The sequence below is a fragment of the Maniola hyperantus genome, chromosome 27, assembly GCF_902806685.2.
Source record: "Maniola hyperantus chromosome 27, iAphHyp1.2, whole genome shotgun sequence".
Taxonomy (NCBI): Eukaryota; Metazoa; Arthropoda; class Insecta; order Lepidoptera; family Nymphalidae; genus Maniola; species Maniola hyperantus.
This window is the reverse complement of record NC_048562.1, coordinates 5799631-5817698: the sequence shown is the minus strand read 5'-3', so window position 1 is coordinate 5817698 and position 18068 is coordinate 5799631. Positions and strand designations below refer to the sequence as shown.

Below are 18068 nucleotides of genomic sequence, written 5' to 3'. Positions count from 1 at the left end.
TTAGAATGTACAGATGAAGACCTTTCTTATGATAGCCCCACTTGATATAGTCACTCACTTCGAAAGTTGAAAATAATTAGTTATTAGTTCATGACCACAATTTAATTTTTTTTGTGTGATCTAACCCTAAATTCATGGTTTTCAGATTTTTCCCCAAATGTCAGCTATAAGATCTACCTACCTGGCAAATTTCATGATTCTAGGTCAACGGGAAGTACCCTGTAGGTTTCTTGACAGACAGACAGACAGACCAACAGACAAAGAGACAACAAAGCAATCCTATAAGGGTTCCGTTTTTCCTTTTGAGGTATGGAACCCTAAAAATCGCGAAGTTTCCCCAAAATACACATTTTTTTCACCACCATTAGGAGAAAAGACAATTTTATTTGATTGATATAAAACCAATTCCAGTAAAACGGTACCTATGTATTATTTTATGGTAACAGAGCACATAAAATTTTAAATATAAATATTTATAAAAACCGTGCGCAGTCTTTTCCATACATTTCGCCTATATGTGAATCCATTTCGTCTTCGTACTTCAATTACACATCGACCTTTAGAAGGAGATAGCAGATTCGTAGAGCATTGTCTCTGTCGTTGAGACCGACAAAACGTCATAATATATGTAGGAGTGACAGAGACAACGCTCTACAAAGCCGAAATGTCATTTTAAAGGGCGATGTACATTACTTTTTGGCGCGTACTGTAGGTAAGGTTGTAGGTACTTAAAACAATACCGCTAATAAAATATGCAAAATTAGTAAAAAAACATTGTTTCACACATTACTTCGAACATGCAATCACTTTAAATTCCTAGTAATTTGACCGCTTCGTTCCCACTGAGTCATCTATTTATTATAACTAGAGTATAGAAGGAAAAAATATATCACACGAGCTAGCAAATGTTTTGGGAACCGAAACTTACCGGCTCACGTGTCATTGTAGGTTTTACTATGACATCATGATTTTCCCTTATTATAAATGCGAAAGTGTGTTTGTTTGTCCTTCAATCACGTCGCAACGGTGCAACGGATTGACGTGATTTTTTGCATGGGTATAATTTCAGTCCTGGAGGTTACTTTTTATCCCGGAAAATCAGAGTTCCCACGGCATTTTTAAGACCCTAAATCCACGCAGACAAAGTCACGGACATCAGCTGGTATGGTATTAGGTATACATGCGAAAGTGTGTAGTAGAAAGTAGATTTAGGGGTTTAAAAATCCCGTGGGAACTCTTTGATTTTTCGGGATAAAAAGTAGCCTATGTCATTCTCTAGTTTTTTAACTATACCCATACAAAAAATCACATTCGATCCTTTGCTCCGTTGCGACGTTGATTGAAGGACAAACCGAGAAACCAACAAACAAGCACACTTTCGCATTTATGGGTAGTGATTCCACACCCCTGCCTAGCAACAGGGTCCTGTGGCAAAAAGGTCATAAAAGTGTGAGAAAATACCAAATCAAAACTAATTTTGCCCCCCAACCAACAGACGTACAAAATGCTCTAATAATAACACTATTATTTGACCAACAATGCAAGATTTTCGCTTCCCGAAATACCGTTATATTATATAGGGTTGCCACCTTTTTAAGGGTTCCGTACCTCAAAAGAAAAACAAACCGTTATAGGATCACTTTGTTGTCTGTCTTCCTTTTGAGGTACGGAACCTTAAAAACCGGCCAAGTGCGAGTCAGACTCACGCACTGAAGGTAATTCCGTACCACAATCGTATTTTTTCGACATTTTGTACAATAAATCAAAAACTATTATGCATGAAAAATAAATAAAAATCTGTTTTAGAATGTACAGGTAAAAAAGCCCTTTCATAAATGATACCCTTGGTATAGTAATATGACTTTGAAAGTTGAAAATACTAAATTTGTTGTACGTCATAAATAGCTGTCTTCATGCCAAATTTCAGCCCAATCCGTTCAGTAATTTGTTAGATCAGTCAGTCAGTTTGTCATCTTTCCCTTTTATATATTTAGACTTTCAGTGTTTTTTGAAGTCGGTTCACATTTTTTTTTATTTCTGACTGTGGCGTAATTCTAAGCTATATCAAAGTACGCTCAAAGATCTCAGCTCGTACAGTTGACAACCCTAGTTACTGGGCATTGTAGGAAATTCAAAATTGCACGCATTGTAGTGGGCACCTTTGTTGCAAGGCAGCTGCTTGGGTCCCCATTTATTGAACCTTTATATTATTATTGGCCCATGTAAGTTTTGACGGGGTATAGTGAGAGAAATAGGTAATACTTAGTAATAATAATGAAGAACACCGATATTTGAAAATATAGGAAGTGTCTAGACGCTAACAAACAGTCACTTAGTATGAAAAAAAATCTGATTTCCGAGACCTAGAGAAGTAATTAGTATTTTTTTTTCTTTTTAAAGCATATTAGCCATTTTAATCATGACTAACATTGCCCTTTTCCCCTCCAACTAAGCGTTAAGCTTCTGCTAGGAGTAGGTACGACGATAGTGCAACGGGCGGGGTTTGAACCGTCGACCTTTCGGATTTTAGTCCGCTCCTAACTGTTAGGCTATTGAGGCTTAAACTAATATGTTCCTTAAAGCAAACTTATAGGGTCCAATAAATTGTAGTGAAAGTGTTAAGTATGCAGAGTGGTCTTTTAATAAAAAAAACCGGTCAAGTGCGAGTCGGACTCGCACACGAAAGGTTCCGTACTTTCAAAAAATGGCGACCCGTTACCAGGATTGCCTAAACCATAGAGAAAACTCCCCCAAAAAATGTCTTATCCACCAGCAAAGCGAACTGCCAAAGTACCTACTCAAAATAATTAATACTTTACAATAAAACATTTAATTCCACAAGGAACAAAATAATATGACGAATTCAACCACAAATCCTCCCACCAATCAACAGATCTGACGACCAGTCGACCAACAGATCCGATAACGCCTTTGAATGCAAGCTTTGAGACTTTTTAGAATCGATCTTTTGAAAGCTTAACTTTGAGAGGCTGTATAGCGCGCCCAACAAGTCTCGATACATGGACTCTATTATCACCCTTGTGCTGTAATACTTTAAGGTTGGGATTTTATCGCTTCGTTACCGACTGTACATAAAAGAGGGTTTGGGAACTGGGATGGCGACGGTATTGACCGCTAAAACCTATTGTGAGTGAGTTGAAGTGTACAATTGTTAGATTTTCAGCTTTATAATATGTTTTATAAAAGTTTTAAACAGGGTTTTTTTGAAAAGGTGTGTCGGAATCAGGGCTTTGGTTGTAACCACAATCATTATAGTCATCATTTTCAACCCATCGGCGGCGGTTCACTACTGAGCACGGGTCACCTGTCAGATTGAGAAGGGTTTCGGGATAACCTAATCCATAGGTTTAACTGGTAATGTGTGGCATAGCTTTACAAAATAAACGTTTTTCTTTCTATTTTCCTTCCATAGTCTGCTACGCTGTAATCAGTGTATATATATGTGGTATGTAGTACACGCGGACGAAGTCGCGCGCATAAGCTAGTATCAGTGGCGTAGCAATGTAGGGCCCTGGGGCAAATCAAAAATGGGGCCCCACTGCTATCTAAACTTTTTAGGTTTTATCAAGTAAAAATATTAAATACTAGCAGTTGCCCGCGACTTCGTCCGCGTAAAATTTCTGGTTTCTCATGAGATCAGTAATTTTCCCGCTGCAAAAGGCCTCACTTACCTACTCACTCAGTCTCACCTTAAGGCACGGAACCCAGAATACCTAAATGCCAATTTTCATATCTCTAACTTCAGTTTTAGTTAGATCCTTTGTTATCTGATACCTACCCCCTAGAAAGAACCTACGTTTCAAATTTCAAGAGAAAATAACAATAGTTAAAACTTTTCTATAAAAACTTTTCCCCCCTACTTTACCACCCTTATGGGGGGGGGGGGGGGGGGGGGGGGGCGAATTTTCAAATAAAAATTAACTGACACCTACGTCCTACAAAGAACCTACCTTCCAAATTTCAAGTTTGTAGGCTTTATAGTTTCTGACATTTCGTGATTAGTCAGTCAGTCATTTAGAAGGAGAAGATACAAATACATTCACAGAAAGAATTGAGGGGAATTCCCTAGTAACTTTCAAATTATCATATTTATTTTGAAAATGGGAGAAATTTTTAAAACTAGATTTTCTGGTAAGGATTCGAGGGCCCCCTTAGCTTTAGGGCCCCGGAGCACTGCCCCTACCTAGCCCCTAGGTAGGTACGCCACTGGCTAGTATATAAATACTGAAATAAGAGTGATATCAAATTACCAAGACGAACAAGTCGCGTAACATAACAACAGTGTAATAAAATAACGGTTTCCGCTGACTGCAATGTTTGAAGTAATTTAATACATTTACAATAACAAATAGAAATGTGCTATTCTTTCGATTTCGTCAGGTAGGCAGAGTTCCGAGAAACTTGACTAACAGTGACCTATTGTAATAATATACCTACCTAACCGACTATAATATAGCTGTTTAGCCGTTTATCAACCGATAGACGCCCACAGTTGGGCATAGGAATGCTTACACGGGCAATATGGTATTTACCTGTCAAATTTTTTTTTTAGGGTTTCGTACCTCAAAAGGAAAAACGGAACCCTTATAGGATCACTTTGTTGTCTGTCTGTCTGTCAAGAAACCTACAGGGTACTTCCCGTTGACCTAGAATCATGAAATTTGGCAGGTAGGTAGATCTTATAGCTGGACATTTTTGTCAAAAATCTGAAAACCGTGAATTTAGGGTTAGATCACACAAAAAAAATTAAATTGTGGTCATGAACTAATAATTAATATTTTCAACTTTCGAAGTGAGTGACTATATGAAGTGGGGTATCATATGAAAGGTCTTCACCTGTACATTCTAAAACAGATTTTTATTTATTTTTATGCATCATAGTTTTTAAATTATCGTGCAAAATGTCGAAAAAATAGGACTGTTGTACGGAAGTACATTGCGCGAGCCTTACTCGCACTTGGCCGGTTTTTTTAGGGTTCCGTACCTCAAAAGGAAAAACGGAACCCTTATAGGATCACTTTGTTGTCTGTCTGTCTGTCTGTCAAGAAACCTACAGGGTACTTCCCGTTGACCTAGAATGCCTGTAACTTTGTAAATCTTTGTTGGATTTTAAAAATTTTTTCATTGTACGTCATTATTTTTATCCTAGTCTAAATATATAAAAGGAAAAGGTGACTGACTGACTGACTGACTGACTGATCTATCAACGCACAGCTCAAACTACTGGACGGATCGGGCTGAAATTTGGCATGCAGTTAGCTATTATGACGTAGACATCCGCTAAGAAAGGATTTTTGAAAATTCAACCCCTAAGGGGATAAAATAGGGGTTTGAAATTTGTGTAGTCCACGCGGACGAAGTCGCGAGCATAAGCTAGTTTATAATAAAGCAATAATATTTATCAAATTCAAAAGTAGGAAAATACCCAATTGTGTGTCCCACGTGCATACGCGTCTACAATTTCGAGTGCCAAGCTCTCAAAAGAGATATATTATGTTCCAGCGGATCGATTCGGGGGCATTGGTGACAATGTCCTCGATCGTTATCAGCTGTTATCAGTGGGTATCAGCGGGCGAAGGTCGCGCTATCTGGCGTCGCATGAACGTTACAACTATTCATTACAATTAATTCATTCCCCGCCGAGATGAGATTTAAGTATTCATTAACCGACTTAAAAAAAAGGAGGAGGTTCTCAATTCGTCGGAATCTTTTTTTTTTTATGTATGTAACCGGATTACTCGAAGACGCCTGGACCGATTTTGAAAATTCTTTTTTTGTTTGAAAGGGTATACTTCAAAGTTGGTCCCATTTAAATTTGGTGAAGATCTGATGAACATCTTCGAAGATCGATACTGGAACTCCTCAACGGATACGAGTAAATTGCTCGCGATCAGTGTAATAGCTTAGTAAACAGTAGATTTTTAACCAGTCATAGCATAATTCCATGGGACCACTAAAAATTGTGAAATAAAAAATTTTTACAAAAAAAATAAAAACCGACTTCGATACACAAACACTAAAAATTGAAAAATAATTTAATTTATTACCGAATATATTATGTTACAAGAGTTAATATAGTTCCATAATAATATTTTTTGGGGTCGGTGCCAATGAGGTGCCATTGTGGAGTCTCATAAAAATATGAAGTCTAGACGATTCGCGCAGCTAAAGCTAATTGGCACCGGCACCAAAAAGTATTATTATCGAACTATATTAACTCTTGTATACATAATATATTCGGTAATAAATTAAATTATTTTTCAATTTTTAGTGTTTGTGTATCGAAGTCGGTTTTTTTTTTTTCTGACTACCTTACGACTACTTAAATTTCAAACCCCAATTTCACCCCCCAGAGGTTAAATTTTCAAAAATCCTTTCTTAGCGGATGTCTACATCATAATAGCTAAATGCATGCCCAGCCCGATCCGTCCATTAGTTTGAGCTGTGCGTTGATAGATCAAACAATCAGTCAGTCAGTCACCTTTTCCTTTAGACTAGCTTATGTTCGCAACTTCGTCCGCATGGACTGCACAAATTTCAAACCCCTATTTTACTCCTTAGTGGTTGAATTTTCAAAAATCCTTTTTTAGCAGATTCCGACGTCATAATAGCCATCTGCATGCCAAATTTCAGCCCGATCCGTCCAGTAGTTTGAGCTGTGCGTTGATAGATCAGTCAGTCAGTCAATCCTTTTATATATTTGAACTAGATGATGCCCGCGACTTCGTTCCGCATGGATTTAGGTTTTTAAAAATCCTGTGGGAACTCTTAAATTTTCCGGGATAAAAAGTAGCCTATGTTCTTTGCCGGGATGCAAGCTATCTCTGTACCAAATTTCGTCAAAATCGGTTGAACGGTTGAGCCGTGAAAAGCTAGCAGACAGACAGACAGACACACTTTCGCATTTATAATATTAGTATGGATGGATTAAGATTTATTTGTTCATGAACGCATTTTAAATTTTTTTTGAGATGTAAATACAAATACCCTGATTTCAGATTTTCCCCCTTTTTTTTGTGTGATTCTTTTTTGTGTGATCTAAGCCTTAATTCACGGTTTTCAGATTTTTCCCCAAATGTCAGCTATAAGACCTATCTGCCTGCCAAATTTTATGATTCTAGGTCCACGGGAAGTACCCTATAGGTTTTACCCTATAGATAACGAAGTGATCCTATAAGAGTTCCGTTTTTCCTTTTGAGGTAAAAACCTAAAAACTTCAAAATGGCGGCCATGCCTTTAAAAAATTGTGTAGTCGCGGGCTAAGCTAGTTGCTAGTTTACTACTAATATAAATAATGAAGTAATTGTATGTCTGTTTGGTGTGCGTGCTTCACATCATGACGTAACCCCAAAACATGTGGCTGATCGATTAATTCGATGCGAAGCGATGACGTACTAATTATCATACAATTTGCCTAATTGTGGTAACTAGGGCCTAGGCTGATGCCTTGCGCTAGCTCAAATCAATCGATTGCGTGAGCTAAGCAACGTTGACCCGCATCGGTATTCGGATGGATGACCGACTCTGTTACGCACAGCTCAAACTTAAGAGTTCAATAGCTCAACCGGTATAGGAGTGGACTGAAAACCGAAAGGTCGTCGGTTCAAACCCCGCCCGTTGCACTATTGTCGTACCTACTCCTAGCACAAGCCTGACGCTTAATTGGAGAGGAAAGGGGAATATTAGTCATTTAATATGGCTAATATTCTTTAAAAAAAAAAAAAACACTACTAGACGGATCGGGCTGAAATTTGGCATGCAGATAGCTGTTATGACGTAGACATCCGCTAAGAAAGGATTTTAGAAAATTCAACCCCTAAGGGGGTGAAATAGGGGCTTGAAATTTGTGAAGTCCACGCGGACGAAGTCGCTAGCATAAGCTAGTAATCCATACTAATATTATAAATGCGAAAGTGTGTCTGTCTGTCTGTCCGTCTGTCTGCTAGCTTTTCACGGCCCAACAGTTCAACCGATTTTGATGAAATTTAATACAGAGTTAGCTTATATCCCGGGGAAGGACATAGGCTACTTTTTATCCCGAGAAATTAAAGAGTTCCCACGGGATTTTTATAAAATCTAAATCCACGCGGACGAAGTCGCGGGCATCATCTAGTGATAAATAAAATCATCGTGGCGCAAATTGTTAGAAAGAGACAACGATACCTTATACCTCCCTCTCAACAAAAGCGTGTGCGCATGAAGTTGAATGAGAATGCTTAGAATATTATACATCTGTCGATCCGTTTTGGTTGACGATAGGCATGCACGAATAGGGTGACCATGGCGTCATACAATATAGAGACGTGTCCAACATTGGTACTGATTCTGAGCACAACCAAATTTTAGAGTATTGGCATCCTCTTCTTACTAATGTAATATGAAAAGGACAGGCACAGTTTGACAGTTTTAAATTTAATTTAGAGCTGCCAAACTTCGTGACTGCCAGTCGCGAGCCTATTACCTATTTACCGACTTCCAAAAAGGAGGTGGTTCTCAACTCAGCCAGTTTTTTTATGTACATCGATTTTTTCGAGGTTTCTGGACCGATTTGCAAATGTTTCCGTGGTGGTCCCATAAAAATTTCTGGATCCAAATTCTCAATTCTGATGCTGCAAGGTACTAAACTCCTAAGCCGTGGGAATTCGAGAATAACATAGGTATGCTTGCCCGACGTCATACAGACACGTGTAGAAAAAAAAGTTATTTTTTACTTTGTACTTCGTGGTGGTTTTGAAAGTCGGTTTTTAGGGTTCCGTACCTCAAAAGTAAAAACGGAGCCCTTATAGGATCACTTTGTTGTCTGTCTGTCTGTCTGTCTGTCAAGAAACCTACAGGGAACTTCCCGTTGACCTAGAATCATGAAATTCGGCAGGTAGGTAGATCTTATAGCTGATATTTGGGGAAAAATCATAAAACCGTTAATTTGGGCTTAGATCACACAAAAAAAAAATGTGGTCATGAACTAATAAGTAGTATTTTCTACTTTCGAAGTGAGTGACTATATCAAGTGGGGTATCATAATATGAAAGGTCTTCACCTGTACATTCTAAAACAGATTTTTATTTATTTTTATGCATCATAGTTTTTGAATCATCGTGCAAAATGTCGAAAAAATACGACTGTAGTACGGAACCCTCATTGCGCCAGCCTGACTCGCACTTGGCCGGTTTTTTAATTAAATTTGTAGCGTATTTGACCGGTTTTCTGTACCTATACGTAATGAATTGCTAAATATGAATCGGCGGTATTCCCACTAGATTACAAAATGTGGTTGTAATCGGCGGTTCCTCTGGCGCTGCAAATGTTCATGGGCGGCGGTAATCACTTAACATCAGGTGACAGGCCTGCTGGTTTGCTCGCTATTTTCAATTTGAAAAATCTTCGTCTACCCGAGAGAAACCTGCTAGTTTTAAACTAAAATTACTTACATTTTAAAATAGGTATTCCTGAACGAATTTTAGTCTCAAGAGAAATATACTTTTAACTCTTAATGATTTGAAACTTTATTCTAATTTGTAAAAGTTTAAAATACGGTTTTAAGAATAACTTTTTTGTACCCAAGACAAGTTTCTCGTTGCAATTAGACAAACTTTAATTACAATACTACTTTAATAGGTCGGAGACGAGGGTAAATGGAAACTTTTATCGTTTTTAGTGTTCCCAAACGGAACCCTTATAGGACCACTTTGTTGTCTGTCTGTCTGTCAAGAAGTAGTACGGAACTCTCGTTGCGCGAGCCTGACTCGCACTTGGCCGGTTTTTAACCTACAGAACATACTAGCTTCCTGCCCCAGCTTCGCTTGTGTGAAATTTCCAAAAATCCATTTTTACTGGAGGTCTAAGAGAAAACCATGCAAAATCTCAACTTTTGTTTTTAAACCCAAGGTTTTTAGCTGTAAATCCACGCGGATAAATTCATGAGCATCATCTAGATTCTAGATATCTTCTCTAAATATATAAAAGGAAAAGGTGACTGATTGACTGACTGATCTATCTATCAACACACAGCTCAAACTACTGTACGTATTGGGCTGAAATTTGACATGCAGATAGCTATTATGACGTAGGCATCCGATAAGAAAGGGTTTTTGAAAATTCAACCCCTAAGGGGGTGAAATAGGGGTTTGAAATTTGTGTAGTCCACGCGGACGAAGTTGTGAGCTAGTCATAAATGTAGCCACAAATTTCAGGAAAATCCTATAATAAGCTATACCCATGGTCACCCTAGGAAAAAACCACTCCCGCGCATCTGTCCCGCACGTGGGTAGATTTGGACAATACATGGGAACCATGCGGGCTCAGGGGTAATTGAATTGGGGCTTGATGGTTCTAAACTGTGGATATTATCAGCGACTGGCTGAGTTTAACATGACATCTCTTCGAAATAGGCGCGAAATACTTGACTTGTGCTTTCTACATAAAATTTTACGAAATAAAGTTAAATGTAGTAACCTTCTCAATCGAATATCCTTATCTGTTCCACATAGACACTCCCGCAGTTTTATATCCCCAAAAATCTTCCATATACCTTTCACCAAATCTCATCTAGGAAATCAAGCCCCAATTATGCGTATATGTGCAAAATTTAACGAAATATCAAAAAAGATCTGGCATCGACATATTTCATGACTCAGCTACTGCATTCAAAAAAAAGCTCTTATCATTTTACGGTGGGTTCATCTCCTAAGTAACTTAATTATTAATTGTTTAGTTAAGTAGTTAGTTAAGTTCTTTTTATTTGTCTAGATATTTTGCAAATGCTGTGTACACATTTTATAGATACATTTATCAGCCTGTGTTTGTCTATAAGTGTCGTAGTTTGTGTTAAATTAATGTATTGTGTGTGTTCCTAATAAATAAAATAAAATGAAATAAAAATAAACGGCAAATATTGAGAATTTTGTATGTACTACAAAACAGGCCAATACACGTTTATGATTTACTAGCTTATGCCCGCGACTTCGTCCGCTTGGACTACACAAATTTCAAACCCCTATTTCACCCCCTTAGGGTTTGAATTTTCAGAAATCCTTTCTTACGATGATGCCTACGTCATAATATCTATCTGTCCAGTAGTGCGTTGATAGATCAGTCAGTCAGTCAGTCAGTCACCTTATCCTTTTGTATATTTACTATTTATTTAACCTAATTTTAGAGTATTCGCATCCTCTTCTTACTGATGTAATATGAAAAGGACAGACGCAGTTTGATAGTTTTAAATTTAATTTTTAGATGGTAAAACCCGTGATTTTAGCGCACAGTCGCGAGCCTACTGTTTAAATTTGTAGCGTGCACTAAAATTTAGAGTCTTTAAATGTAAAGTTCATGTTCTGTCCCTTTAATAGCATTGTTAAAAAGAAAAGGATGCAGATACTCTAAATTTGATTTAGAGAAAGACAAATTCTACCTAGTTCCATTATTTTCTAAACACTCACGCAGTCATAATAATTCGTGAAATATTGAATCCACAATTTTCATTTTGACATTTTTCGCGTGCCCTCCCCCTCTCCCGCCTCCCCCCCTCAACCGACATAGTTGAAATGCTTTATTATTTTCAAAGTGGGAATGCGAACCATTTTAGAGCTTTTCTGAGCCCACGACTGCGATACGACAACGATTGTATTAGGGTTCCTTAGTAAAAATGTAAAATCAAGCTTTTTCAGGGTTCCGTACCTCAAAAGGAAAAACGGAACCCTTATAGGATCACTTTGTTGTCTGTCTGTCTGTCTGTCAAGAAACCTACAGGGTAATTCCCGTTGACCTAGAATCATGAAATTTGGCAGGTAGGTAGGTCTTATAGCTGACATTTGGGGAAAAATCTGAAAACCGCGAATTTAGGGTTACATCACACAAAAAAAACTAAATTGTGGTCATGAACTAATAATTAATATTTTCAACTTTCGAAGTGAGTGACTATATCAAGTGGGGTATCATATGAAAGGTCTTCATCTGTACATTCTAAAACAGATTTTTATTTATTTTTATGCATCATAGTTTTTGAATTATCGTGCAAAATGTCGACAAAATACGACTGTAGTACGGAACTCTCATTGCACGAGCCTGACTCGCACTTGGCCGGTTTTTCTATTATTTTCATAAATCTTGTTGTCAGGCGGCACTGCCGCTGCGGGAGCGACCGACAGTCGACTCGCCTGCGCTCGGAAACGCTCGTTTGCGAAATGTAAAAAGCCTAACAAACCGGACAAGCCGGACACCGTTTATTTTGGCCGGACACGCAATCAAAAAGCCTACCTATGTCCGGCTTTATCCGGACGCCTGGCAACCCTACCTACGAGTCTATCTATCAGCATGTTGTGGTTACAATATGGTAACAAATGTATCAACAACTCCCAATTGAGATCTGCGTGACTATGCGATGACGTCACTGGAATCTGGACATTAATCTATTGACTAACTAGCAGTTGCCCGCGACTTCTTCCGCGTAAAATTTCTGGTTTCTTATGAGATCTGACATTTTCCCGCTGCAAAAGGCCTCACTTACGTCTCACTCAGTCTCTCCTTAAGGCACGGAACCCAGAATACCTAAATGCCAATTTGCATATATCTCTAACTTCTATTTCACCTCCTTCCTTCCTTAGGGGGAGAATTTAGTTAGATCCTTTCTTATCTGATACCTACCCCCTAGAAAGAACGTACGTTTCAAATTTCAAGTAAAATAATAATAGTTAAAACTTTTCCCCCTATTTTACCACCCTTAAGGGGGGGGGATTTCCCAAATTGACTCAAACAATTTTTTTTATTATTTAAAGCTAACAAGTTATAACCTAAATGTCGATTTTCATGTCTCTTACTTCAAAAACATAGGACTTTCAACCCTCGACCCCCCCCTTTCATACCCTTTGGGGAGGAATTTTTCAAAACCGTTTCTTAGCTGACACCTACGTCCTAGAAAGAACCTTCCTTCCAAATTTCTTTAGGCTTTATAGTTCCTTAGTTTCCTTTATTGGTTGAGTGAGTGAGTGAGTGAGTGAGTGGTTGAGTGAGTGAGTGAGTGAGTGAGTGGTAGAGAGAGTGAGTGAGTGAGTGGTTGAGTGAGTGAGTGAGTGAGTAAGTGAGTGAGTGAGTGAGTGAGTGTGTGAGTGAGTGAGTGAGTGATTGAGTGGTATTTCTCTTTTATATATTTAGACTACTGTCTACTATGTATTACTAGATGATGCGCGCGACTACGACCGCGTGGGTTTTAAAAATTCCGTGGGAACTTTTTGATTTTCCGGGATAAAATGTAGCAAAGTCAAAGTCAAATGATTTATTCAAACAAGGTAACTAATAACTCTTTTTGATGGTCAGATGTTGGATTTCTAAGATATAGTGGTGATAATTATTACGCAAACTTAAAACTAAAGCTACGAGGGTTCCAAACGCGCCCAGGTCTGAGAAGAGCCCACAACAAACTCAGCCGGGTATTCTTTTTATTATCACCACTTTACAAAATTATTGAAACTTATTAGAACTATCACAATCCGTTAAGCAACTCATTCCCCTACTCATTAGCCTATGTCCTTTCCCGGGATCTTTGAAAAATTTGGAAAATACGGCGTTATTCCTTGTCTACATTATAAAGGGAAACCCTAGAAACTTTCAGCTTTCTAGGTCCAAGGGTTTGGGCCAGTGGATGAGTCATACAACGTATATAGTCGAGATGGCAATCCCACCCGCACGTCACCCGCGCTCGCCCGCAACTGGGGTTTGCAGGTGTGCGGGGGAGTCCCTTCCCCGATTGCCATCTCTACCTGTCGCGTAATATAAACCCCCACTAAGAAAGTGTTTTCGCCACCACCCGAGCAAAGCCAGGGCGGATCAGCTAGTAAGATATAGGTGATGCGGCAATCGATAAGGGCGAAAAACATCACCTTAATAGATTATTACTTTACATAAGTCGTTTAATGGGAGGGAGTGGTGTCGGGGTGTGGAAGATATGATAGCACTAGTTATAGTATATTATAGCAAAGTATAGTATACATACAAGTATAGTATATATTGTACATACTAGTTACTAGCAATAATGTAAACAATAAAGCATATTTATTATTATTATTATTTATTATTATTATAGCATAGTATAGCACTAGGTTTTACACCCGGGTGCGACTATAACGCTGGCAATACACGATCAAGTTTTCCGTCAAGTCTGCGGCGGACTTGAAGCGGCGGCGCGGGCGTCCAGGGGCCAATAGGGCGATTGTCTAAAACCTGCATCAATCATTATTACAATCTCAATTATCATCATCTCTGATTGGCTGAATTTGTGCGATTCTTGTTGCAACAATGCATTGTGGCCAATAGTGAGCGAGCATTAACCAATCAGAGATGATTGCGATCGTGACATTGTAGCTGTCAAACAACCGCGGTAGGGCCACTGTAGGGCGATTGTCTAAAACCTGCATCAATCATTATTACAATCTCAATTATCATCATCTCTGATTGGCTGAATTTGTGCGATTCTTGTTGCAACAATGCATTGTGGCCAATAGTGAGCGAGCGTTAACCAATCAGAGATGATTGTGATCGTGACATTGTAGCTGTCAAACAACCGCGGTAGGGCCACTGATTGCGGTAGAACGACAGCTACAACGTCACGACAATTGCGATTGTAAGTAATAATGATTGATGCAGGTTTTCCGTAATCGACCAGCAGCATACAGTAGGGCGATTGTCTAAAACCTGCATCAATCATTATTACTATCTCAATTGTTCTGATTGGCTGAATTTGTGCGATTCTTGTTGCAACAATTCATTGTGGCCAATAGTGAGCGAGCATTAACCAATCAGAGATGATTGCGATCGTGACATTGTAGCTGTCAAACAACCGCGGTAGAGCCACTGATTATCTTACACTGAATGATAGCCGCCGACATCTTTTGACATTTGTTTCTAATTCATTGAAAGTTTTCTAGAAAAATTATTTCAATATCACTCAGTGAAGCAGCAATGTAGAACTAACCAATGTGAAATGGCTAGGTGGCTATCATTTAGAGTTAGCCAGTCACTCCGCAGTAGGCTGTAAGCTTGACGGTGTACCTATGGCTATCAGTTGACTAGACCTTCAAGTCTGCTGCAAACTTGATGAGAGACTTGATCGTGTAAGGCCAAAATTAAGCCCATAGTGCACTTGCAGTTTTTTTAGGGTTACATACCTCAAAAGGAAAAACGGAAGCCTTATAGGTAGAATCACTTTGTTGTCTGTCTGCCTGTCAAGAAATCTAGGTACTTCCCGTTGACTTAGTAGAGATTTAGTATCATGAAAGGCAGGAAGGTAGGTCTTACAGCAGACATGCTGGGAAAAATCTAAAAAAGTTCATCACAGAAAATCTAAGAATTCACAAACAAAAATTTTTAACAAACTAAACTCAAGCGGACTAAATAGCAGCATCATCTACCTAGTTAGTAAATAATAATCATTTAACACTTCAACTGATTAAGTTAAAATCAGGCTAGGTAAATAGAAATTACTAAATGAGATATTTAGGTGGGTAGGTATTTATTTATTTACTTTTCAATTGGTAATTAACTAATTAGGTAACTAACTAGGTATACCTATTATGTATTTAGTTAATATTATTAACTCTCTTAACTATCGAAAATGTAAACTGTAAAATTACGAGCTTTGACTTAGGTATATACCTACCTACTTTCTATAAGTACCTACCTACCCAGGTACTTAGAAAATAGGCCACTCAATGATTAGGAGAGCTACTGATGTAATTTTATAGATAGACCGTAGGTATTATAGGTAAAAATTAACATATAAAATATAAACTTGAGTAAGTTAAATATAATAATTATTATTATTTTATCCAAATTATTTAGGTAGGTAGGCTTTTTATGCTGTATAGGTATTAGGAACCTATCCTATTTCCACATGGCACGTCGATAGACCACGAAGTAAACCTAAAATAGTTACAATTACAGCGCCGAAATGTAAATTAAAAAAATCGATTGTCACTCACCAACAAATCCACGTTTCCGAACGAAAAAAAAAACACTGAAAAAAAAAACAAAACGGCCATGATTGTTCCGAATTTATTTTTATCCCGCCAAAAACCTTGACACTTTATCGGCAAAAATAACGCGAAATTTCAACGGAATCACTAAAATATACTTTGAAATAACTGTATTTAAAGTTTTACAGTTTAATTTTAATCGAAATTACATTTAAAACGAGCGTTAACTAAGGAACGTGTGGTTCTGAAATCGGTTTGAAAGTGACTGAATCTTTTGTGGGAAAGAGTCGGCTGAATTCTCAATGGGTGACAGAAATAGACGAAGGGAGGCAAATGAGTTTCGATAATAAAGCGCTTGCGGCGCTTTTCAAACGATTTTTACTATTATTATTAAGTTTTTACAATTATTTTAAATGCTTAATGTGAACAGTTACTATGGCTACAATAAAATCTACACTCTTGTTGAATGATAAGTAGTTTCCTTCTGTCCATCTGTCTGTCTGCTAGCTTTTCACGGCCCATCCGTTTGACCGATCTCAATGAAATTTGGTACAGATAGGTACCTATTAGCTTGCATCCCGGGGAAGGACATGGGCTATTTTTGAGTTCCCATGGGATTTCAAAAAATTAAATCCACCCGGACGAAGTCGCGGGCATCATCTAGTTTCCTTTATTTTAAGGATAATTTCATTTACTGCTTACTTCAAATCATTTTTTTTTAAGTTTAATTTATAAGGAAAAGGCACACTTTTCTAAAGCACTGGTAAGCGCTTGAAAGTTACATTAAAGACTAGCGTAAAACGGACCAATGGCGTTCTTTATTCGAACAGCGCGTAGCTAGGGCAGTTGTTCTGAAACTATTACGTTATCTTAAATATTAAGTATTTAATTACTTCCCACTTATATTGAAATGAAGTGCGTACATTACTGGTACACATCATCATCATCATGATCAACCCATCACCGGCTCACTACAGAGCACAGGTCTCCTTTCAGAGTTAGTCTCCTTTCAGAGTCAGGCCAACTGTGGATTGGCAGACTTCACACACCTTTGAGAACATTATGGGGAACTCTCAGGCATGCAGGTTTCCTCAAGTGTTTTCCTTCACCGTTAAAGCAAGTGATATTTTAATTACTTAAAAACGCACATAACTCCGAAAAGTTAGAGGTGCGTGCCCGGGATCGAACCCCCGACCTCCGATTGGAAGGTGGACTTCCTAACCACTAGGCTACCACAGCTTACTGGTACACATTCAAATATATTTATTTAAGTAGGTGAGTAGGTAAGTATGATTTGTTTTATACACTTTTCAATCTTAATCAAGTCTTACTAATTCTTAGGGTGCCATGGTGCCAATGGGACCCCAGTACCAAGCCGTCCATCAATCCGTCCGGCCGTCTGTCTGCCAGCAGGCCGTACCTCGTGAACCGTACTAGGTAGAAGGTTGAATTTATAAAATTTTAAAATGGTTGCTACGAAAATTAATAAGTGTTATTTCTAGTAGGTGGTACGGAACACTTCGTGTGTCAGTCGTGTGTCAATTTAGTAAGAGATTTCTTCAGGACTAGCCACATTGCATCTATACAACATTAATTAATTATAATTTTATACATCATCATCATCATCAACCGATAGACGTCCACAGCTGGACATAGGTCTCTTGTAGGGACTTCCACACGCCACGGTCTTGCGCCGCACCGCCTGAATACAGCGGCTCCCTGCGACTCGTCTGATGTCGTCGGTCCACCTAGTGGGGGGTCTTCCAACGCTGCGTCTTCCAACGCTGCGTCTTCCAACGCTGCGTCTTCCGGTGTGAGGTCGCAATTCCAGCACCTTGGGACCCCAAAGTCTATCGGTTGTACGAACTATGTGCCCTGCCCATTGCCACTTCAGCTTCGCAACCCGTTGAGCTATGTCGGTTACTCTAGTTCTGCTACGGGTCTCCTCATTTCTGATTTGATCACGTAGAGAAACTCCAAGCTAATTTTACACATAATATACCTAGTTATTCTTTTGATGTTTGATGTAACCTTGCTGTGATGAGAATTACATAAATAAACGAAATGTTTGTCGCAGAGGAATTT

The 18068-nt window shown here is 38.5% G+C and overlaps 1 long non-coding RNA gene across 1 annotated transcript in view; it reads right to left on the bottom strand.

The window, feature by feature from the left end:
- LOC138404325 (uncharacterized) overlaps positions 1-16229 on the bottom strand; it is a 59500-nt gene extending 43271 nt beyond the window's left edge. Inside the window, exon 1 of the long non-coding RNA XR_011238326.1 lies at positions 15990-16229. This is a non-coding gene — a long non-coding RNA (uncharacterized lncRNA). The remainder of the gene's footprint in view (positions 1-15989) is intronic.
- Positions 16230-18068: the final 1839 nt, after the last annotated feature.